The following is a 25,532-nucleotide window of genomic DNA, read 5'->3' on the forward strand; positions in this document are numbered from 1 at the left end:
TCACCGTTGTCATGTGACCAAATAAAACAGGAAACCACAGCGAGTAGAGTTTACCTTAGAGAACAGATGTGTTCCTGAGCTACTGAGCTAAAATAATGTGTTAACTGACACAGTGTGCCTCCACAGAATTCCCTGATAGAAACGCAGACTCTTGGGGCACCTGGGTGGCTCAGTCGGTTAAGTGGCCGACTCCTGATTTTGGCTCAGGCCATGATCTCAGGGTCCTGGGACAGAGCCCTGCATTAAGCTCTGTGCTTGGCAGGGAGTCTGCTTGAGGTTCTTTCTCTCCCCGTCTCTTACTGCCCCTCCCCCAGCTCTAATAAATCAATCAATCAATCTAAAAAACCCCAAAATAGCACCACCAAAAATCAATGCAGACTCTTGGGGAATAATATATTTGAGCACCGTAACAGAAAAACAGGATTTAAGAAAACATTTTTTTCTTATTAAATATTTAACTGGAAGATTTGATGTTCCTTTTTTTTTTTTTAAGATTTTATTTATGTATTTGTCAGAGAAAGAGAGAGAGTATGTGTGAGTGAGCACAAGCAGGGGGAGCAGGCAGAGGGAGAAGCTCGAACCAGGACCCTGGGATCATGACCTGAGCCGAAGGCAGACGCTTAACTGACTGAGCCACCCAGGCGCCCCAAGATTTGATGTTTCTAATTGAACACAGATTACAACTAAATCAAGTCACAGAACGTAAATAGTGTCCTACAGGGGGACGGTATTGCACTGAGTCAAGGGAATGGTACTGTATTGAGGGAAGAATGGGAGTCTAGTCACTTGACCTGTTTGGGGTTTCGGTTGACGGGGTCAGGATGTGCACCTGGACTACCTGAATATTTCCGGCTGGAGGAATTCGGGAAAGGGCAGGTGTGTAAAGGCCTCTCTGACCTTCCCCTGAAGCACGTCAGAAAACCCGCATGGGAGAGGTGGCCCCCCCGTACTCAGAGGAAAGGCGTGTCCCTACCTCTGAAGACAAGGAGACACGAAGGAATCTGATTCAACACAGGTTTTGTAGAGTGTCCCCAGTACACTGTGTCTGATCAGATGTTTCCACAGCATTCCACTCTGCATCAAATGTACCTTGGAAACCCTCACGCTCAACCTTTCTTCAGGTCTTCATTTCCTGATGAAGGCCTCCGTGTCACACAAGCTCCTACTGAATAAACTTGCATGCCTTCCCTGGGTAATTTGTTTTTTGTTACCGGGGTCCTAGTCAACAACTTAAAAGGGTAGAGGGAAAAGAGAAGTTTGCTGGGGGTGGCTGGGTGGCTCAGTTGGTTAAGCGACTGCTTTCGGCTCAGGTCATGATCCTGGAGTCTCAGGATCGAGTCCTGCATTGGGCTCCCTGCTCAGCGGGGAGTCTGCTTCTCCCTCTGACCCTGCCCCCCCTCCATGTGCTCTCTCCCTCTCTCATTCTCTCTCTCTCAAATAAATAAATGAATAAAATCTTAAAAAAAAAAAAAAGAGAAGTTTCCTCTCCTCCAAGGTACTTTGTTGAGTAAGGAGTTTGAAAATGATACCTAAAATATCTTCTGCTTTGAGAGTCTTTGACCTTATTCCGTCTCTCCCTCTCTCTCTCTCTTTTTTTTTTTAATGTATGGAGCTTGAACTCACCACCCTGAGATCAAGACCTGAGCTGAGATCAAGAGTTAGATGCTTAACTGACTTCGCCACTCAGGCGCCGCTCCATCTGATTCTTACATATTTAATCCAATTTCTTGAGGGGTCACCATGTGTGAAACATTATGCACGTGATGCCAGCTGGCTTGCAGGAGGAAAGGACAGGAAGAACTGAAAGGGCAGTCCCAGCCTGACAAAGCTTCAGTGTTCCTCGTCACCGGGCAACCATCCGTGCAATGAGAAAATGCTGTACAATTCTCTAAACAATGTCCCTAGATTCTGATCCAATTTAAGTGAATTGTGCCCTCTGAAGGCTTTCTTTAGCTTTCCTCTCCATGATTCCGTACTTTCTAATTCATAACATCCCCAGTAACTTGTGTTTTAATGAACAGAGTCACACAAAGCCATGTTGAAAGCATCACTAAGAAATACAGGTCTTATGTTTCTCTGTCCATGTATCATCGGCTTAAGCAATCCCGTGGAATGGTGATGTCCATCAAAACCGTGAGGCAGCATGCCCATGTCTACAGATCTCCTTCACTCTGTGTCGCCAAGCTTTGAAATCAGACTCCATGTGAGGCTTCCCAGGGCTATTGTAACTTGGTCTTACTAATTTGCAGATGGTGTAATTTCATTCTATTTGATTGGGCATCGCGTCTTTCTTGGTGGTCACCAGGCAGAATCTCAAAATCACGTGTTACTAAGACTAGCCTGACAAGTAATTCCAGTCATGGGCAGATAACCCGCTTTCCTCTGAATAAGCCTTGTAAACACATCTACCAATGTTGTCCAGCCAGCAGGTTAACTGATGATGGAGTTATTAAATCTGTACTTTTTGCCCCTACAGGAAATGAACAGCAAGCCATTGAACTCTGCCTCTGTTCCTTTTAGCTTTCTATCATGCACCCAGAAAAGATCGTTCTAATTTGCTGTGAACTGCAAAATCAAAGAATTACGGATCCAGAAATAGCACAGTGCGCAGGAAGTGCAGAACACACAGCTCCTAAATCCTGGTGTATCCTTCTTAAAGACCTCTTTGTCTCATTTACTAAATTATCAAGTGAAAACAGTTCAAGTAAATACAAGTAGGGCTAAAATCACATCAACACATCACACACGTACTCTCATCACTGTGCATTTATGACATGCACGGTACGTAGCTCCCTTTATTTATTCACCCGTTTCTTCCTCAATACTAACAACAGGAGCAGCTTCTACATTCCAAGTAAGACCCAGAAACAATCTCCAGTGGGAGGAAGTGAAAAGCATCAGTGGAGCTGGCAGAGTTCAATGCTAAACCCTCTGATGGCTGGTTGTGGAGTCATGGAGACATTCAACGCATCTTCCCAGTTTCCATATGTGCTCCTTACGTACTGTTCCTAAGATGGTTCTTGCTTTTCTTTTAATTTTTAAACTTATTTATTCTTAATTTATTTTTAAAGTAAGCTCTACACCCAACACGAGGCTTGAATTCATGACCCGGAAATCAAGGGTCGCACGCTCTACCAACTAAGCCAGCCAGGCGCCCCCCCTAAGATATTTCTTAAACTATGTCCGGAACAGAGGTTTGTTATCAGATTTCAGTGCAGCACGTTATACTTCCATTAACAAAGCAAATGATATTCTTAGGTTATATGATTATCCTGTGCAGCTTCAGCCTGGCGGCTATGAAACAGGCCACTACGTATTCTAGCCTTATCCTCTTGTACACCTTCACACGCGTGCGCGCCCACACGCACACACGCACCCACCGTTACGCATTCGTCACCTCCGCAGAAGCTTGTACTAGTGAACCACCTCTAACACGTGATTCCTCCCCTGGAGAAGTACAGACAGGGAAGCACCAGAGTAAGTGAAAGGACCCTATATTACACGTCTGCCACCCGCCTGACCCCGTGAGGCATTTTACACGGGTTCTCTCTCATTAGCTCCCATTTACAGTCAACACTCAGGAGTAACAAAAAAATAAAACACATAAATTCTGCCTAAGTAAATGGGATTCCCTAGCGAAACACACATTATCTTCTGAAACTGGCAGCTCAGCCTTGTTCCAGCAACGGGACTCCAGTAGTGATTTGTAGGAGATACACTTTCTGGCTGATCGACAAGCTTGGTTACCAGCCAGGTGACAAATCTGAAAACAACCCAAGAGTGGGTGTTTGCCAGTGACTTCCTGGAAGGCAAACGTGATGGCCCTGAGTTTAATCCCGGCACCAGAGGCTTCAGGAAGAGTTGTGCCAACACTGGAGTCAAGCGGGGAATTGCAGAGTTGGACAGAAACTCAAAGGAGTCGTTTCCAGGAAGAGCCAATTCAGAGGTGGCCCAGGATGCTTGGCAATGCTTTAGACTGCGTTAGCGACAAGGTCTTTACCTGTAATGTTGAAGCGGGTCAACTCCTGGCCAGCAGAATGAACGTGAAGTTACAGTAAACCAGCCCTCTCTCGGGCTTTCAGATTCTCCCACCACATCCCTGAGCATCACACCAGCAACACCACACACTTTTCTTATCCATCCTTTCCCAAATATCCTTTGAGAATCCTGACTGGTGTAGGAAGAATGTTCTCACCCAGATAATATTTCTAATTTATTTTTTTCAAGTTTTTCGGTCAAAAGTGACACACTGTCTCATTGATTTATGGCTCCCCAGAAACCTGGAGCTTTACACTGCATGTAATGGATTCTCTCCGAGTACGCATTTTTTAATTAACTAAGGTTCGTGATAGGACAGACTATCATCAAGTAATCGATACTTTTCACGTATGTAAGAACGGGAATATAATACAGAATGAAGGAGCTGGGGCTGCCCAAGGAGATAAGAAGTAATGGAATGATTCCTCTCTCTTCCTCTCCCCAACCTCTCATAAAATACAGACAGTGGTGGAAAGAATATGAGCAACATACGTTCATATTCTCCTGGGTCTTCTAAGAACCCACTTTTTTTCCGGGGGGCGGGGGAAGACACATCATTCAGGACAATTTCACCTAGAAGTCAAAAGCCTTAACTCCAAAGCACTTTTATAATGAGGGAAATTATTATTTTGTATCACAGGAAATGGAACTGCAGGGGCTCAAAGACATCCCCTGTCCTGCAGGGCAAAAGAAAAGCTATTATACTGTTCTACCTGCCACCTGCAGATGGGCTTACCTCCAGAAGAAGAGGGTCTACCCAGCTTTTCCCACAAAGAGCTGTTTCCTCTTCTACTGAATTTTAATTCCAAAAGACGTCATGTGTCAACCAGGACGATGGGCTCACCTGCAACACGTCTGTGTTTCCAACACTCCTACGATGTTGTTGAATGCTCCCTCCCTTTATTAGGCGTATGAGGTCAGGGGCTCCATCATCCACTGTGGGATCCGGGTCGGAAAGGTCTCAGCCCTTCCCTCGCACCCGGGACCCCCATCCACTCCCACCCCCACACTCCTGCCGGGCAGTCCACCACACACGTATCTATTTGTTGCAACTGTCAACACAGTTTGAGACTTCCTGTCCCCTCCCTTGTATTCTTAGGTAGGTGCCCAAATCAATCAGTCCATAGAAATGAAATCAAGGTGGGTGAAGAGGACAAGGGCTCACCAAGCTTCACCAGAAATCGGGTGGTCATTTTGAGCCCCATCAAAACTCCTATTACGTGACATTTTCTAGATACTCTGCACACCATAAGTACTCATTCGATGTTGCTTACTGTTTATCATTTCTAAAATGGAATGCGTCCCTAAATAGCATTTTCTGAATTTTAAAAGAGGTGGCAAATAGTCAATGATTCTTGAGGAAATAGCTCACAAAGTTGGGATAAAACAAGCCAAGTGAATACCAATTTGACTACAATGTCTTTTTATTCAAGGACAAATTCGATCATTTAAAAAAAAAAAGAGTTCTAATCTCCATTAAACCTATGAAAGCCTTAAACATCATTGTCTTGCTATCAAATGGCATATAACAGGAAAAAGAAATTACACTTAGTTTTACTACTCAAGGAGTTAGAATTACTATTCCAGGAGTACTTAATTCCTTATGAACAAAGTTCTAAAAGAAAAAATGTATATATATTGCTATTTAAAGCAAGGACTATATACTTTAATGACATCTCTAAATCTGCACTGAACTCTGCAGCTGACTACATTCTTTCCCACACATTAGCTACCTGTGAGACTCTTACAGCGACCCAATGGGGGAGGTGCTCTTAGCATGAGTTCTTCACAGATGACTGCGTAAAGGTCCTATACCAGGATGAACGTGCCGAGGATGAAGAGTTAACTGGTCAACCCGGAACCCAAAGTCTTCTAACGCAAAATCTTACGCCCTTTCACACAGCATTTTCATTGACAGAATTTCTCTTGTGGAAAATACATGAGAGCAAATCATCTCTGTCATTGTAAAAACGGTTTTATAATTTTCAGGCTCATAAAATATTTATTTGAATTAACTATGAAACACGATGGCTGGTTCACCTATATTCTAATGCTGAAAGTACCAAGTTTTGATGTAATGATTTTGTACTTGATTATCTCTGCCATCTATTTTACAATCAGTCACCATTTTTTCCATCCTTGCTATATACTGGGTCTTCAGCAATCGAGGCTGATACTGTCGCGTTTGCCTAACTGAAGATATACACAAAATGCAAGGGGGAGAGAGTTGAGGTGGGCCGTCAGGACAGTGTCACGTGTCAACTGAGTATAAAACACCCAACTGATGGAGCATTGCTATTTTGCTAATTCAGGATCTGCCATATTTTCTATATTGCCCCAGTGGGATTGGTGGATGGATCACGTTCTCCGCATGTTCTAAGTAAGAGAGCAGGCTGGATTAAGAGGTTACTTTGAAGTCCTGTCTCAGTGGTATGGCCAGGGTCTACAGGCAAAGGATTCCGATGGAGGAGCTTCTTTTCAATTTCATTATAGCGTCGTGCTTGATGTTGGAGATTATGGCCTGTCCTAATATAATGGAACTTCCAGCTCGTGACTCAGAAATCCCCGCACACCCATGCTGAACATGACTTAGGGACTTCCCTGCATTACTCCCTCATACAAGCCACCTGTTACTTCGGAGTGCTCCTTCTGAAGCATCATGCAGAACGTACCTTAATGTTGTATGTAAACACACTGGTCTGCTCCTCTTGTCATTTTCTGGCTCAGCTGGTTAAGCGTCTGCCTTCAGCTCAGGTCACGAATCTGGGATCGGGCTCCCTGATCAGAGGGGAGTCTGCTTCTCCCTCTCCCACTGCTCCTCTCCCCCCACTTACGCTCTCCCTCTTGCTCTCTCAAATAAGTAAAATCTTTTAACTAACTAACTAACTAACTAACAGCTTTCAGGGAGTCCTTCTTTCTTGGACTGGAGCATAATGGCAGCTTCCAATGGTGAACTGACATCCCAACAGACTTCTGAACCCTGCACTAAGAACCTCGAACCCAAGAAAGATGACAAAGGAATCATAAAAATACAGATTTCATGCATTCGTCAGCTCATTACTCTGACATGTGCCCCGGCTCTTCTCTGATTGTAAAGAAAATATAGAAATGAGCAGTGGTACCTATGTGAACAGAAGAAATTTAGGCTACAGACGGCTCTCCTTGAAGCCATTTTCAAAATGAAGTTAGTTCCTTAGCCTGGCCCAGCAGGTTTCCTTTCCTCCCCCTTTCACCTGGACACCAGACCCCGAGATCCACAATCACCTCTTAGCCAAATCCATGAAAACAGTGTCAGCTTCTACAAGTTGGGGTCACTGGGACACCGAATCACACTTCTCCCAGAACCTGTCCCTCTTCACCCACCAGCTCTCATCAGATACCACATTATGTCCGTGCTGCCTCTTGACAGCACTCAAATCTTTCTCTTCTACTTCAGGTGCTCTAAGCAGTACCCAGCCTGAAACTCTCTGCCAACAGGTCAGCGATTGTGCTTTTATAGAATCCTTAACATCTCAATGGAGGTAACGTTTCTGCAGTACGGCTCTCTCCCTATTCCCACCTTCCTCATGCATGTTACATGACTCCCCAAGGACCACAGGCACAGTCCAAACACGTCCACCTGATGTTCTGTTAGACCCATGGGTCTCGTCTCATCTCACATCCTGCAGACTGATGAGCAACCCTGAGTCTGCGACATAGTGCAAGTCCAGTGATGTCACACAGAAAAGCCAGCTCACCCTCAATTCATAGAAAAATAAAACTTCAGTGTGCATCTTGGTAATTATTTGTATATTACCTATTTTCTTCCTTGTTATCTGCATTTTGAAATGTGTTTTTCTCAGCGAATACACATTTTTTGGATGACAAGAAAGTTTAGAAGCTGCTGAGCTATGGGCCCATTTACAATGAAGCTTTCCCGTTGATTGCTGCTTTCATTTCTGCTTTCCAGCTCAGTTCCTTAATGCATACAGGGCAGAAGCCCAAATTCCAGGTTGGTTGGTTTGGACAATGACCCATGGAGACTCTTACTGTGAGCACTTCTCTACATGTCTGAGATGTATTCAATTTCTACTTTCTCTTGCTTGAACCTTTATGGATTTCCCTAATCTTCGGTGGCCATCTTCTACCACTGAAGCTGCCAAGAAGCCCTTATTACACAAGGCCCTGCATCCTAGTATTTCCTCTGCCCTCTCCTAGAACTAGCTGGAAAATGAGTGTGGTGACAGGAACCTCTCCGGCCTTCTGCCCTTCAGTTCTTCACCTCTAGCACATCCCATGTGCCTGATGCACAGAGCAGATTGAGAATATGGTCACATAATGACTATGCTCAGTGCAACGTGAATCATGGCTTATGAAGTGTCCCTGAGTAAGAACGTGATGCATGTGAAAATGACAGTCTACTTGTCACCGAGAAATTATACAAAGAGGGGAAAGCAAACTGCAGGGAAAACAAAGTTGGACCCTGTGGCCAAGCAGTGTTCTCAAAGAACAGAACAGTACATAAATTACAAAGCCGCGGCAAGGTAAAACACTAGAAATAAGGCTCCACAGAAAACAGCCTTTTCTTGTACAGAATTCATTATCCTGAAGGAAATTAAATAGAGGTACTTTTCTTTAGACAGAAGAATATTTCATGTGAAAATGTCAGCGACAAAACAAACAGTGATATTAAAAAGGGAACAGTGTGAATTAGTGTGCCCATTGTCAGCGACACTTTACTCTGTGAAGTATAGTTAATGATTTGCATTAAGTACTAAGTTTTTCAAAGGTGACAGGATGGGGCAGCAGGGTAAGTGACTTGGACCCAATAATCTAGAACAGAGCCTGGGTTACCGCTGGGTCACATACCAAATACAAATCCCATGTAAAGATTTGGGGGGCAGATATCCATCCAGGAAGACTGTTTTGTCTTTACCGTTTTGACCAGAAGCCTGAAACTACTCTCCGAGTACCGCCATATTGGTGTATCAAAGGCATACATTAAAGTCTTGCACAGGCTTTGGGTGCGACGGGTGTAGGGTGGTCCTTGGACTACCTGCCTTTTTTTTTAATAAGTCATTCAACTCTTGAAATAAAAATTATTGATATTGATGTATGTGCTTATTGTTCATGAAGGAAAGAAAGTCACTTCTTTTCCATCAAAAGGTAGCTCAAGGCTGAATACGTAATGCAGTCTTTGAAGTTAGTCTCCAGTCGGAAAGACCTTTCAGAAAGTATTTCCTGGCAGGGATGTGCAAGACGCATTGCATGGTATTAGGATACAGAGAGGAACAGGGTAAAAGTCCAAAATCTGTATGTAAATAAACAGTGATTACTTAAATATGTTAATGCAAATAAACAGTGATGAACCAATGGACTGAGGTTGTACTAGAGGATCAAGAAGGCAAGAAGGAGGGGCGCCTGGCTGGCTCAGTGAATACAGCATGCAACTCTTTTCTTTTTTTTTAAGATTTTATTTATTTGAGAGAGAGAATGAGATAGAGCACGAGACGGGGGAGGGTCAGAGGGAGAAGCAGGCTCCCCGCTAAGCAGGGAGCCCGATGCGGGACTCGATCCTGGAACTCCAGGATCTCGACCTGAGCCGAAGGCAGTCGCTTAACCAACTGAGCCACCCAGGCGCCCTAGCATGCATCTCTTGATCTCAGGGTCCGTCGTGAGTTCAAGCCCCACGCCGGGCATAGGGCCTACTTTAAAAAGAAAAAAAAAAAAAAAAGGAAGGAAAGCATCATTTCTGCCTTAACAAGGAAGGGCACAATCGGAGACGCCAACCCAAAGGAACGGAGACTTCAGTAGGTCCAAAGCATCAGTCCGGAGATTGCAGACAAACAAACAGGAGAAAGGAGGGAGGGGGGCAAGCTCAGTGAAGGGAACAGCTCATGCGCAGGCAGAGAGGCAGAAGAAAACACGGGATTCCTGCAAAGTGAGAATACAAGTTGACTGACACTTGGGTCATGGGCGGGTGCCAGGAGGAAAAAAGATGGTGATGGGGAGTCTAAAAAGGAGGCTCTTCTCGTAAGTGCCCACAACAGCTATCTTATTATCTTTTCGTTATTTTGACTTAATTTTAAATTTTTATTTTTTTTATTTTTACCTTTTCATTTGAGGATCAAAGGTCAATATTTATTTTCATTTTTAAAAATTTTTTGAAGTTTTATTTATTCAAGTAATCTCTACACCCCATGTGGGGCCTGCACTCATGACCCTGACATCAACAGTAGCATGCTCTTTGGGTTGAGCCAGACAGGTGCCCCAGGTCAGCATTTAAAGAGAGACAGGGAGGGAGGGAAGGGGGGAGAGGGAATGGGGAGGGGGAGGAGGTGGGAGGTAATGACAGAGATCTGATAACTCTGCAGAGGTTGAACTGGTGATGGCTGGAGCTTACGGACAGAGCAATACAGGACACACCACCACCACCAAGAAAGGCTACATTAAGAGGTGAAAGATATGTTTGTGATCTCAAGGCTCTTCCATCAGAATGTATGTGTGTGTGTGTATATATACACAACACAGAACATACACGTGTATCTATAACGGGATATGTAAAGGAACCGATCACAGTCAGGTCTTATGGCCCTGGCAGTGAAGTCATTCCACAGAATATAAGCACCCCCAAGAAACATCCCCCAGGAAGCACAAGGCAAAGATGAGTACCAAGGTGCACACTAATGGGAAAGTGGGACACACACAGAATCTGAGGGAGGGCAAGGGTTTCTTGACAAAGAAAAGCAGATGAGCAAAAGCTCTGAGGACAAACTGCCCACAACATGCCCACAATCTACAGCAGAAGCAATGAGATGTTTTGTTGGTCATTTTGAGGGAGTGGAGAAGATGCAGTAGAGGGACGCTCTTAGATGCTACGATATGGTGACAGAAAGAATTAAAGTCAAACAGGGCTGTGGAGCTAAGAACGTGCAGGAATAACTTGAGCAAATATTATTACATCACGATCCAGTCTTAGCTTGCAAGATCTCGGAGACACAGAGACCTGTATACAAAGAAACCCGACGCGTGCTTAAGGAACTCAGAGCTCAACAGAGAGATTCCCAGCAGAATCTAGCAAGCACGACTCCATGCACGGGGTGACATAACAGAGCTTGTCTGGGACATGCAGGGAAGGTTATACAGCAGGTGCCGCTCAAGTGGGTGCTGCAGGGTGGGGAGGCAGAAGAGGGGCAGACCGGCCATGAAAGCAAGGGAGCCCCATGTGCAAACAGGGTACGCACAGAAGCATGTGGGCTACGGAAGAGGAGCAAAGCACTGTGACTGAAGCGTTGCACACAGGAAGCGCTGGATGCCGCGGCCGGAGACGTGGACGGGGGTGGGCAGGCCAACGCTGACCGCACACACTCAGGCCACCGGACAGAGCCCGATGCCGCGGCTGGAGACGTGGCCGGGGGTGGGCAGGCCAACGCTGACCACACACACTCAGGCCACCGGACAGCGCCCGATGCCGCGGCTGGAGACGTGGCCGGGGGTGGGCAGGCCAACGCTGACCGCACACAGGCCACCGGACAGCATGATGACAGCTGAGCTCTCAACCAGGACACAGCATGCCGATTCAAAGGACGGGCTTTAGGCTGATGCAGCTCTTTGCTTCTGGCCACTTCCACTGCTAGCTGCATAACCTTGGGAAAGTTAGTCCACTTCAGGAGACTGCAGCTTCTGAATCTCAAAAACAGGACTAAAAGAACCGCCCAGCTCTTGTCTGTGTGGTTGGGAACATAAATGATAATGTCTAGAGTTTAGTGGCACACCTGGGTCACAGCGGCACTTAGTAAATTGTTCCTAAAATTACGAAAACTGCACACGTTTGGATGAAAAGAAGGAAATATGGTTCCAACGCGTTCCGGAGTGCAAGTTCATGTGAGAGGTGCCTGGCAGGGCCCGGCATCCGAGCAAGTAACTGACTTGTGCCAGCACGCAGAAACGGTGGCTCATACTGTTTAAAGCAACACAAGGAAAAGGCAAGGGATGCCACCCAAAAGGCATAGGCAGGAAGCACACTTCAGGATTTAGGCTACATAGATGGATGCATAAAATAACCCAGACAAGGGCTCAAGCAGAATGTCTGCAAAGAAACCATGTACTAAACCAAGAGAGAGAACACAGGATATTTTAAATTCTTCAACAATCAGCATGTTAAACTGCATTCAAGGCTCCAATCTCTTAAAATAATTGATCATGTTACACCAAAATATGATCACTGGTTTTTTAATTTTTTTAAAAAAGACTTATTTATTTGAGAGAGAAAGAGAGAGCAAGCGGGGGGAGGGGCAGAGGGAGAGGGAGAAGGAGAGAAGTAGACTCCCCACTCAGCACAGATCCAATGACGTGGAGCTCCATCTCAGGACCCTGAGATCATGAGCCGAAATTAAGAGTTGGACTGAGTCACCGAGGTGCCCCACTAATTGTTCTTTTTATTAACACTTTATTTTTTTTTTTTAGGGCAATTTTAGGTTTAGCTTCACGGCAAAACTGAGAGGAAGGTTCGGGGATTTCCCCTGTACACCTGTTCCCCCCAAAAAGCATCACCTCTCCCATTACCAACATGAATATGGTTACAAATTGATGAACCTACATTGACACACCATACTCATCCAGAGTCTGGATGAGTTTTTGTTGTCGTTCACTGCCGGTGTTGCAGAGTCTATGGGTTTTGGACAAAGATATACTGACATGTATCCACCATTACAATATCCTACAGAGTCTCTTCACTGCCCTAAAAATCCTATATGGTACGGTCTATTTACCTCTGTGACCTTCACCCCCCGGGGCAACCACTGATCTCTTTACTGTCTCCACAGTTCTGCCTTTCCCAGGATGTCACAGACTTGGAATCAGGCAGTTTGGAGCCTTTTCAGGTCAGCTTTCTTCACTTGGTAGTATGTGCTGCAAGTTCCCCTGGAGTGAACTCATGGCCTGAGAGCTCATTTCTTTTTGGTGCTGAGTAATAATATCCCATCGCCTGGATGGCCACAGTTTCTTTATCCACTCACCTACTGAAGGGCACCTTGGTTGCTTCCAAGTTTCGGCAGTTATGAATAAAGCTGCCACACACGTTTCTGTGCAGACGTAAGTTTTCAGCTCCTCTGCGTAAACATCAAGGAGCCCAAGTGCTAGATCATATGGTAAGACTATGTTTAGTTCCGTAAGAAATCATCAAACTGCCTTCCAACGTGGCTGCACCATCTTGCATTCCCACCAGCACTGAGTGAGACAGTTCCTTGTTGCTCCATCTCCTCCCCGGCATTTGGCGTCGCAATGTTTTGGATTTCACCACTTCTAACAGTTGTGTGGTGGGATCTCCTGATTGTTCTAATCTGCATTTGCCTGAGGACCTAAGATGCAGGGCAACTCTTCGGACGCTGGTTTGCCATCTGTACTCTACTGGTTTTAACGGATGGAGATTCCTCGCGAGCGTCCTGGGACTATCTGGGCAGATATGAAAGACAAGCAGCCGTGTTTGCAGTCACAAAGTTCTGTTCTCCCTACAACTTTGAGTTGAATGGGATTTAAGAGCAGGTGGACCTTCTGCCCAGAGAAGGGCATCAATAACATCAAATACCACCTAGGAGGGGATGCCCCCACCTGCATGGAGTGTGGGAAGCTCCATGATCTGAAGAGGCTGGGACAGCATATTGTCTTGACAGTTTGGACAAAGGACAAACCGACAGCCCTAGTGGGTCACCAAATGCTACCACAAATGTTATTAAGCGCTCTCTGAAATCCTGACCTTAGCAGAGCATGTGGGTGTATGAAATCCAAAAGAACAGTCATGATTATTGTGAGAAAACAGTTATCTAGGAGGAGGAAGCCACATCTCTGCCAGGATCTTATCAGAAGGCTGAAGAATCCAATCCTCAGGTCTTCCTTCACTTGTAGACTCCCCATCGAGCCATTTTAAAAAAGTGATTTTAGTAAGTCCTCCATTGCAGAAAGGTGTACACATTATTAACATCGCCAGAGCAGGCAGCTCTAAAAGTGGCAGTTCTCAAAATTAATTTAATATACTGATGTCCTCATCATTCTGAAATGCAGAATCAGTCGTGTCATGGTTACTGTACCGCAGATCTTACTGAAAAAAGCTTTACCCCTGGGAAGTGTAACTCAATAGCCAAGATGTGGCTTTTTCAAAATCACCTCAGAAATGTTTCTTTGGGGGGCTCCCGGGTGGCTCATTCAGCTGGGCATCTCACTCCTGATTTTGGCTCAGGTCACGATCTCTGGGTCATGGCGGGATCAAGCCCTATGTCTGGCTCCGCACTCAGCGGGGTGTCTGCTTGGAATGCTTTCCCTCTCCCTCTGTCCCTCCCCACCCCCGTTCATGCACATGTGTGTGAGCTGTCTTTGTAGGTCTCTCTCTCCTGCTTAAAAAAAATGTTTGCAAAACTAGGGGTGGACAATGGCAGAGCCACTTACTTCTACAATACGTCCTTTTTTATAAGTTAAATACTATTAAATATAGGAACAGGGGAACAAGAAAATAGTGGAACAAACAATATTCAGATGGAATGTATCAGACAATTAGACAACTATTCCTCCAAGGCAGCTCATGGGTAATACATTCTTGTTAAAAAATTACACTGGCTGTAAGGGGCGCCTGGCTGGCTCAGTTGGTGGAGCATGCGACTCTTGATCTTGGGGTCATGAGTTCAAGCCTCACATTGGGCGTAGAGCTTACTTAAAAAAAAAAAATACTACCGCTGTATATTACATTTTAAAGTCATGACTGTTTTTCAAACACCAGGAATAGAGTCACCGTTATTATTCTAGTCATATGAAACAGACACCGGCCATTGGTAAATTGTGAAGTGGATTATCTGCAAGATTTTCCTTAAAGGGGATGGTGGAGAGCAGTAGATATCAACTCCCCTCCTTTAAGGCGAAAGGCAAACGAAAGATCTTGAAGACCGGGTGGCTCAGTCAAGTGTCTAGCGTCAGGGAAACTTTTCTCTAAAACCTGCTAGAAAGCAGATTTTACAGCAGCATAGTCCTCAATCCCTATTAGTTACACACACTGTTGATGGCCTGGGGGGTCAGAGAGCTTGGCGTGGGTGGGCTTTCCAGGACTGTGAGCTCTCCAGGTGCTTCCTGCATCACATGCTCATTGAGACCCAACATTTGAGATGCAACCCAAACTCATTTGAGTTTCATTCATCTTGCCAACAGGTAAAAACACAGAGCAAAATACCTCAGTGATGTACAGATGATACCAGGATTAAAGGGATCGATTTATCGATCCCCAAAGCGGTCTGTAAACATTACAGATTGTAAAGCGTAGAAGCTGGTGCGGTTATAAAACTTCCCCAGTCCCACGACAAACGCATAACTTTATCAGTCTGCACCTTACACCAATATAGAGATGACACCGCTTGTGATGAGTAAGCAAAGCCGGTGTCTGGGGGCCATCTGGCGTTTTATGGATAGGCGCAACTGAACTCAGCCAGCTGGTTTATACTCCTTTGAACACACACAGGGAAATCGGGAAGCACTTGATATTACAAGAAGCACCTTCCTGTTCAGAAGGCCAAGTCCATCTATCACTCATCTTTTTCTTTATCATGTAGGTCATGCAGTGGCTCAGAAATGGATACCTCCGTGTAAGTAAGAGAAGAGGAACGTCTAACGGACTCGGGAAGGTGCAGAGTTCATACACTCTGCGGCTGACAACGGAACTGCCTCTTTGGAAAGGGCTGTCACAGTTGAGACACTCTAAGCAGATGACCGTGGCATGAGTAATTCACTTTCATTGTGTATACGCTCTTATTTTCATCCAGATAAGGAGTCAGAATTTTCTAGGACTACTTAAACCCTTTGCATTAGGTCATCCTTGCTTGATCTCATGATCACATTATTCCAGAAAGTATATCCATGAAGCCTTGGCCATTTACACACTGAAAGAGATTCCCCACTGGTCAGATTAAGTCAGGATGCACTTTGATGAGTTCAACTGTTTCAGCATCCACAGGAGGGTCATTAAAACATATTGATCAATTTGAGCAAAATCAGATTGTGATACGCTCTCCCTACCTCCCTCATCGTCTCAAGCACGCACCTGGAGTTACGTGCTTGATTCTCTCAGAATCCTGAATGAGCTTAAGTGCTCTGTTCACAGAAAATGCTTGGTTTCCATGATGCTTCACTGTGTACTTTCATGTTAGCCTAAATACCATAGCTCCCTGACTATGTGTTCTCTCCAAGAACACAATTCTTGATTGGATACTCAAGCTCTTCTTCATTTCATGCTAACGTATTCATTCACTCAAGGTTTTGTTAATATCCCGTATGGGCTGATTTCTTTGCTAAGTGCTGGGAATGCAAAGCTAAGTAGGACATGGTTTCTGCTCTAAAGACTTGCAAAACAGCAATTTTACTACACTGCGGCATGCATCGTAAGAAAGGATATATGCATGGTGCCCTAAGAATACAGAGGACAGACTCCCAGCATGCCTTGGAAGAATCAGAAAGACACTCGGATTAAATGTCTCTCTTCATCGTCCCCTTTCCTCAGAAAATGTCTGGGGAAATTTCTTCACCTTTTCTTTCTTAAATTAAGTAATTATAAGAATGAGATCTTGCCATCTGCAATAACGTGAATGGAGCCAGAGATACTATTCTAAGCAAAATAAGTCAGTCAGACAGACACCGTATGATTTCACTCATATGTGGAATTTTTTTAAAAGATTTTATTTATTTGAGAGAGAGAGAGAGAGAGAGAGAGTACATGGGGGGTTAGAGGGAGGGTTAGAGGGAGAAGCAGACTCCCCGCCAAGCAGGGAGCCCGATGCGGGACTCGATCCCGGGACTCCAGGATCATGACCTGAGCCGAAGGCAGTCGCTTAACCGACTGAGCCACCCAGGCGCCCTCATATGTGGAATTTAAGAAACAAATGAACACGGGGGAAAGAAGAGGCACACCGGGGAGGTCGGGGGGTGGGGGGGTTTGCTGGTGAAAGAGGTAAAGGGGATGAAGAGCACACTTATCATGACGAGCACTGAGTAATGTGTGGGATTGTTGAATCACTGTATTGTACACCAGAGACTAACAAAACACTGTATGTTACCTATCCTGGAGTGGTAAAAAAAATTAAATCAACCTCTGACTTTCCTCCACGACCATACGCGAACAACACTGTGACCGTTCCAGTCTCCTATGCGGTACTGTACTGAATCTTCAGGGCATTCTACAATCCCCGGATTCCACAGGCACATACAGTCATTAATGCTGAGTGACAGGAACTCCTACCATCCTTGGTGTCACTCTGATGGGACTTCAAGTGAGACGTGTTATTTTCCTAGATCTGCACTTCTGACTGGGTCATCCTATAACAATATGCCCAAGGATGAGACGATAGTCTTACTATTACCACAGCAAAACGCCCACATGCATGGATCTGTATGTGTACTGAATACAGACTTCCTGTGTACCCTTGAAAAGCCAGGCTACAGGCTGGAAAGTATCCTAGCTATTCTGAGGCATGGATATTCTGGGTAATGCTGACCTTAATGCCAAAATCAACTCTGACACTGGCTGAGAAAGACTCAGCTCTTCGTTAGACCGCATCGCTGCCTGTCAGAGAAACGGTAAGTCAGATCTCTTGGTCAGAGTCAAATTTTCTTTTGGTTCGAGTTTTCATAAATGTTGTCATTAGGTATGCTGTGGCCCTGCTGGGCCACGTGTGATGTTCAGAAAACCAGTATTGAGACAGTTGATTAAACTGTTGTTTTCTCAAGTTAATTTTCTAAATAACAAAGGGCAGTATTCACAAGATGGTGCTTTCAGAAATTATAAACGACGACCAACTGTTTTCTACATAAATGAAGCCGGTGGGACGGGAGACCTCGGTATTGCAAAAATTTTGTTGGCTCACATGGAAACAGAGCCTACCTCTATTTTAAAGAGTTCTTATTATCGTAGAAAAACTAAGAAACGCTCTCAGCTTAAGAATCCGAAGAAACATCCCGCTTACCAACAAGATGTTCAACATGACTCTAAAGCAATCTGGTATTTGTTTCTTTTTTTTTTAATTTTTATTGTTATGTTAATCGCCATACATTACATCATCAGATTTTGATGTAGTGTTCCATGATTCATTGTTTGTGCATCACAGCCAGTGCGGCACGCAGAACGTGCCCTCTTTAATACCTATCACCAGGCTAACCCATCCCGATTTCATTCCTTTTAAAAGGAAAATAGCCGCCCAAAGCCTCAGTTCCTCATCAGTAGGGGACTATATAATTTATATAATTTTTACAACATATACGTAACTTACCATCTAAACGACACTTGAGAGTGAAAGAGCTGGGCTACCAGGTCGGACAGTGCGCAACGCGTGTCAGTGGGAGCCGTCCTTCGTAAACATACGGTTGGCCCACACATCAGAAGGAAGCTTATTGTTCAGTCCAGCCATTTTGCCCCCTGGCTGCACCTTAGCATCACCCTGACAGAAAACACACACACACACACACGCGCGCGCGCGCGCACGTACACACACACACGCCCCCACACACGCACACACATACACACACTTACAGGTACAAGTATGGATGCATGCGTATCTACATAAACTTAAGTCCTAGTCTACGTGTACTTAGATGCCTAAGTCCTACAGCAGACCACTTAAATCTGATTTCCAAAAGTGGACTGAATCTTGGGCAACAACCATTTTTAAAAGCTCCCCCAAATGATATTAAATACGCAGCAGGGTTGAGTTCATAAATATGAAGTGGATGACCTCCGGCTCCTACAATCTGGGATCATAATTCCTGAGCACGAATTTACAGCACTTGCTGTTGTCAAAGTTTTAGAACCACGTGCTCTCATTTCTAGAACACGAAATGTTTAATACCAGTAACAGAATAACCAGCCTTTCTTGATGGAGGGTTTACAGTTTACAAAAGACGTTCTCAACAACATCTTTTTCTTCTCCCTCACATACCCCCATGAGAAAGTCAGACTGGTGATTATCATCACAGACTTTCTGTGGGTGGGGAAATCCAGGCTTCAAAGATCAGCTACGTAGTGACAAGTTACACTCTACAAGCAGCATATCCGGAATAATCAAGCCCGGGTCTTGATGCTAAGGGCAGGGGCTGGGAGCGGGTGTGAGGGAGTCCTCAACCCTAGGTCTGAATTCTACCTCTATCATTTACGAGCTTTACTGAACGGCTCCGTATGTTGTCTGCAAAATGAGAATCACACTGATCCATTCCTTGTCGTGCACGGTAAGTAGCGCACGAGCGTTTACGCGGCAGTCCCTAGCCCTGTGACCAGTAAATATTAACGTTAATAGGACCGCTGCTCTAGGCCTCCCCCACCTCCCACTCCCTCCTCTGCTTTTGCTGCTGTAATTACTACCACCAGAACTAATCACCATCATCCCTGCTACAGGCAGACTAAATGGCCCTTCACAGGGACAAGCTTTGACCCTCTCGCCACAGACGCTGCCAAAACACCAACATGAAACGTGAACGATCTTTAGAAACAACGCCATGAAGTCAAGACACCCCAGAAGCGGACCAACCCTGAACTCGGGCCATCTTTTGCAGACGCGGCAAGCGATCACACTGCAGGCAGGCGCTAAGCGGGCCTCAGGCACCTCAGTGACCAGCAGCCTCGGAGACGTGCTGCTGCAATCCGCCTTCCGGAAAGATCTCAGAGACCCGCGGCAAGCAGGGCAGTGGGCTGGCTGTGTCCCAACGCAGCACTGGCAGATTTGCTGCCGCTTGGGAAGCGAGGGCCCAACTCTTCTCGGGGAAGCTGCCGGCCAAGGCTAGAGCTAGGTCACCGGTAGGAGCGTGCGGCCAGGGCTGCCCCGGCAGTCGCCGCTCCACGGCAAGCTTCCCATCAGCCTGTCCTCTCCACCCAGTGCTCCGCCAGCTCCCCCGGCTTGTCACACGTGTCCCATCACACTGAACCCAGAGCACCCCCACACATTCCGAACAACCCTGCCAAGGGCGGCGGGGCTGTGCCCTACACAACTGAGAAACACTGTAAAAGACAGATTCGGAGGAACTGTTTTGTTCCAAAATTCTATTCCTTTATGTTTTTCTAAGACCTTATTCATCTGGAAAGTTCTAAGAAGTTACAAAATACGCTTGACTCGCCTTTCTAACAGAGTGCCTACAACGAGAAGTTGAAGGGAAAGAAAGTGATTATGGATCATGTTCCAGCCATGTCATCTTTGTTTTGCAAATTAAATTTGTTATGCCCCATTAGCTCAAAGATATGAACATTTTAATAAGTCCAGATCCGTAAATTGCAAGAAAAATGAATTAGATTTTAAAATGTATTCAGTTCCGTGGAACTGGGTTCCTTGAGGATGCATTTTTCATCTGAAGACAGAAAAGGTATTCCAAATGACTACATTTCCATTCTCTCCACTTAACTTCATCCTCACTTTCGTAGTTCATGCCTATCAACATATTTAAAACACTGAAAATAATCAAAACCTTCATGACACACAGTAAACTAACTTATTAGTTTGACCTAGTCATCTCAATGCTTTTAATATTATCAGGGTTAAAAACAGCAACAACAGAATAGTTTCAACACGGTATTCTCTGCTCTTAGCATATATTAACTCATTTGGCTTCAGAAACGTTTAAAAAATGTTTATTTATTTAAGCAATCTCTGCACCCAACGTGGGGCTCAAACTCACGACCCCAAGATCAAGAGTCGCATACTCTACTGACTGAGCCAGCCACGTACCTCCATTTGAAACATTTAAAACGTTTTCATTTTAATCATTATGCTGTATGTGCTAACGACTATTTTACAGACTGTTTGATGTGGTAAGTTAAATGCTTTTAATGTTGGTATTTTATGGTTTAGGATAATGACAACACAATTATTTACACAGTTCTATATGACAGAGAGTATTCTACGCTCCTTACACGTATCAACCCATGTAGCTTCATACGCATTCTGTAATCTAGGTGTAATCATCACCCATAATGTATAGATCAGGAATTGAGGCCCAGAGAGGTCAAGTAACCTTGCCAAGGTCACACAGTTACAAGTGGTAGAGAGACTGGATTGGAACCAGTCAGCACGAACCATGAAAAAAAAATGCTAACTAACTTACCTTAAGCCACGGCAATTAAACTTTTAGTCTGTGAGTGTGTGTATGTAGGTACACGTTTCAATGCATACGCAAACTGAGTAATTTTAAAATCGAACGAATTTGATATAAACAAATGGATCCCAATTTTAAAATCCAAGTATGGTCCTTGTCAAAGTACTCACCCCAAGTATCCGAGGCAGGTTCGGTATGCCTTGGCCGCCTGGACTCTCCTGTTGGGATGACTCAGGCGCTCCTGGAAGTGAGATAATGAATTGGCAAGCTGTCCAAGGTTTAGACCTCAACCAGGATCCTTCAATTATGCAACAATCATTTTGTCAGTTATCAGTAAGCATATTCACGGAGTACCTACTGCATGCCATTCCCTCTGCTCAAGGCTGGGGCTTTTCAAAGGGCAGTCTGACTCTTAACGTATCCTCGGCCTTAACTCTAACCTTGACCATGATACATCCCGATTAAAGCACTTTCTTTTTTTTTTTTATATCATGTATCTTTATGAAAAACATTATCTTCCCCAACAAAAAATTTGATGAGAAGCACGCCGTTGTTTTGCGAATCTCTTTAACGTCTGGGGTAAGAGAAGACAACTGGACGTCATGTCTGCTTCCTCATTTCATCTCTTAGGACCCTGTCCTCTTTCTCAGTGCCCCACCCACACCCTGGAATTCCACTGCCAGTATTCAGCGTAGAAATCATGCTGCTTTTACAAGCGTCCTGCTTACAGGCACTGGGTGGGGCAGGAACCTCTATGACCCTGTGCCACCTTCCATTCACGGCTTGCACTCCTGTCTCAATGGCTGGGTGTCATCTCTCTCGCTCATGAGACTGTAGTCTACCTGTCTCATCCATTAGTACATCCACAGCGCCTGTGGAGATGCCAACACACACAACGCTCAATGAATGCTGCTGAGTAAATACATTCACAAAACTACAGCCCTAGATGATGGAGACCATTCATGACCTCTTAGGCAACCGTGGTGACTAAAACACTTCCTTGAAAGTATGAGCTCTAACAGATGGGTTTTTAAAAACCTCCTATATTAACATTACACACATCCTTCTCTTCGTGCATTTGAACATCTAGCACTGAGGCCCATGGTGTGTCAGAATTTACAAATTCATTGAGACCTAAGTTCAAACAGCTCGGTTATTACAATTGGTGGGGTTGTCCCTGAGGTGGTTACAAAGCCTAGCAGGTAACTAAACATCAATATCCAATATAATCTTTGTTCTGCTCTCATTCACAAGTGGGCACTATTGTGTGCTAAAATGATATTCACCCGTCTGGGTTACAGATAAGATGTCTGGAAGCCACATATGCAAAAAGGAATCTTACGTATATTTAATAGTATTAGCTCATTCACTGTATAAGCAATTAAGTCACTGTCAGTTATTTGGTTAGGTCATATTTATGGCCTTTTGTATAATGCTTTGTATTAGAATTTGAGATAGAAATCTCCAGAAAGTAAATTATACACTACATTTACCTAGATGGACGTGTGATACATACATCACACATATCAATCTTATAAGCGTAGTCAATATTGCTCTAAATCTGTATTTGTATTCTCTAGATTTTCCACAATTAAATGTGTGCTTCCTTGGAAACAAGGGTAATATTTACTTTTCAGAAAACTGAATTCTAACAGGAATAAAAACAACTGACACTTGTTTTGTGAAATAATTATTCTCCCTTGAGTGCATTTGTGTGTCCGCACAGGCAGTTTTATAGCTTATTTCCATGGCTTAGACGTTATTTTCGCATTAGCTTTAATTGTGAAAGCTGATGAATATACTAGTTAATATACAAATCACCTTGTGCTTATTTATTTTTTTTTCAAAGATTTTTTATTTATTTATTTGACACAGAGAGAAACAGAGAGGGTCCAAGCAGGGCGAGCACCAGTGAGAGGGAGAGAAGCTCTCCCGGGGCTCGATCCCAGGACCTCGAGATCATGGCCTGAGCCGAAGGCAGACGCTTAACTGACTTGAGCCACCCAGGCGCCCCAAAAGATTTATTTGAGAGAGAGGGCACGCACACAGGAGGTGCAGGAGGGGCAAAGGGAGAGGGAGAGAGACTCCTCAAGCAGACTCCCTACTGAGCACGGAGACTGACGCAGGTCTCGATCCCAGGACCCTGAGATCACAACCTGAGCTGAAACCGAGTCGGACTGCTTATCCAACGGAGCCACCCAGGTGACCCACCTTATGCTTAGTTTTTAAATTTAACTTTCTTCACTAAAAAAAAAAAAAAGAAAGAAAGAAAAAAGTGAATTCATAAAGTGGACTTAATAAACTTGCGGCTAGCTGGCACCTCAATGAGCATTTCAGATAAACATTAAAAACAGTCCAAACAAGTAACCCTAACCATTTGACTTTTACTCAGGACAGAGTCTAGTTCTTCCACATTCGAAATCAGTAAGTCCTCTGCAGAGTACAGGTGAGGGAAGCCAGGGAGGAGGGGGACAAAAATGACCGCCATTCATCTACCTTACCTGCTTTCCAACGTTTACATATTTCATCTTGGATTGAGATATCAGTCATGACATCGGTAAGCAACAAGAGTAGCCCTTTCGATGCAGCAAGTAGATGTCGGAAAAAATGATGTGAACCCTTTCTGACTCCTCTGTGGAGGTGACGTGGGGCTTGGTACAATACGGGGAGGGGAGACTCGGCCGTTTCCAACTGGACTGAGGCCCCGTGAAACTGAGACCTCCCTGGAGCTGTGGCTTCTTCCTGGCATTACCGTCCTTTGTGATGAGCGATGGCCCCTTCTATCAGCCAGCAGGGGGCAGGCTGGAAACAGTTACGGAAAACCAAACACATCTTGAAGATTCCAGGAAGCCTGTTTTCCCAGGCAGGTCGGATCCATCTGGCATCAATTTCTGTGGCATGATGCACATCATCTTGGGGAATACACAGCCTCTCTTCTGAAAGTCACTCATTAACTAAGGGCAAACATGGCTGAGAATCTGCCGTGCGTAATTGCTACGATCATTGTAATTGAGCTCCCTGAACAAAATCAAGGATCGGAAGGAAGTTTCTTCAACTCTTAGATGCAGCCAACGCGTAACCACAGGGAAATGGAAACTCTAAGAGAGTGGTAACAGTGTTTCAGCAGAGTATATACTAACACCAGCCTGCACCTGCTTGGCGGAGTCGGTGGAGCGTGCAAAACTTGGTCTCGGGGCTGTGAGACTGAGCCCCACGATGGCTGTAGAGATTACTTATAAAAATCAAATTAATAAAAAAAAAAAACAGCCTTTGTTTATTAGGTTCTGGCTTTACTAAGAGTATAGCTCTGGGCTCTGATGAATCCGGGTTTTCTTTCCTTTACTCCCCATTGTCCAGATCATCTGGGAAAACGGTCTTAGCATGCCGGTGAGGCCACTTTCTTCACGTCCTTCTGAGCATTTACTGTTGAGACTAGACGAGGAACGTATGATTAACAAAGACCCTGGTACACAGCACAGGCTCAATAACCGTAAAGTCATTATAAACTGTTATTTTTAAAAAGGTTTTATTTACTCATTTGAGAGAGAGAGAGGGAGAGAGAGCATGAGATGGGGGAGGGTCAGAGGGAGAAGCAGACTCCTGGATGAGCAGGGAGCCCGATGCGGGACTTGATGCTGGGACTCCGGACTCATGACCGGAGCCAAAGGCAGATGCTTAACCGACGGAGCCACCCAGGCGCCCTAACTATTACTATTTTTATGCACGGGACATTTAATCAAGTACAACAGGCAGAGTAGTAGAAAACTTCAGGAGTGCTGGTCCAGCCCCCGAGCTTCCAGGCTTTGGCGTTCACCCCTCGTCCGTGATCAATGGTTGGACCAGAGACGGATCCAGATACACATTGGACCAATTCTATATTCTGTCCACCAGAAAAACAGCTATATCCTTTGTGCCATTTGGCTGAACATGTCGGGTCATGTGCACCCTGAGAAGCAGAGAAGGCAGATCTCAGGAGAGAGGAAGGGAAAGGCAACATGCCAGACTGAGACTCCCCAAGAGCCTAGAAATCCAAAGCAGAAGCATGGTTTCTGAAGGCTTCCCGCTTCCTAGTGCCAATCCCCTAGGCTTCCCCTACATTCTAACAATTTTCTTTATCCACATACAATGACTTCTGCTTTTTCTCTCAGCAAACAATGGAATCTTACGCAAAGAATCTCAGGAACAAATAATTTTTAAGAGGTAATTACTTTATTATTTCATTTTTGTAAGTAGGATCCAATAATCAAGACAGTCTCATTTCAGGCAAAGCAGAAAATGTCTTCTCTCCCCTCTTCCTCCAAGATAATATCTGGGTATACAAGAGGGTATTTCTGAGCAGGGCTCGCTTGATGGGCCCCCTGCTCAGAAGAACCCACAGTGGGTTTAAAGATCTGCTATCACCATCTTGAAATTCG

The 25,532-nt window shown here is 44.8% G+C and overlaps 1 long non-coding RNA gene across 1 annotated transcript in view; it reads right to left on the minus strand.

The window, feature by feature from the left end:
- The window catches only part of LOC114218121 (uncharacterized), a 74,419-nt gene that overhangs the window by 43,033 nt on the left and 5,854 nt on the right, over nucleotides 1–25,532 (minus strand). The window contains exon 2 of the long non-coding RNA XR_003611124.1: nucleotides 21,288–21,358. This is a non-coding gene — a long non-coding RNA (uncharacterized LOC114218121). The remainder of the gene's footprint in view (nucleotides 1–21,287; nucleotides 21,359–25,532) is intronic.

Source organism: Eumetopias jubatus, unplaced genomic scaffold (assembly GCF_037043125.1).
Source record: "Eumetopias jubatus isolate StellerSeaLion01/CBP00866 unplaced genomic scaffold, mEumJub1_p1.0 scaffold_11, whole genome shotgun sequence".
Taxonomy (NCBI): domain Eukaryota; kingdom Metazoa; phylum Chordata; class Mammalia; order Carnivora; family Otariidae; genus Eumetopias; species Eumetopias jubatus.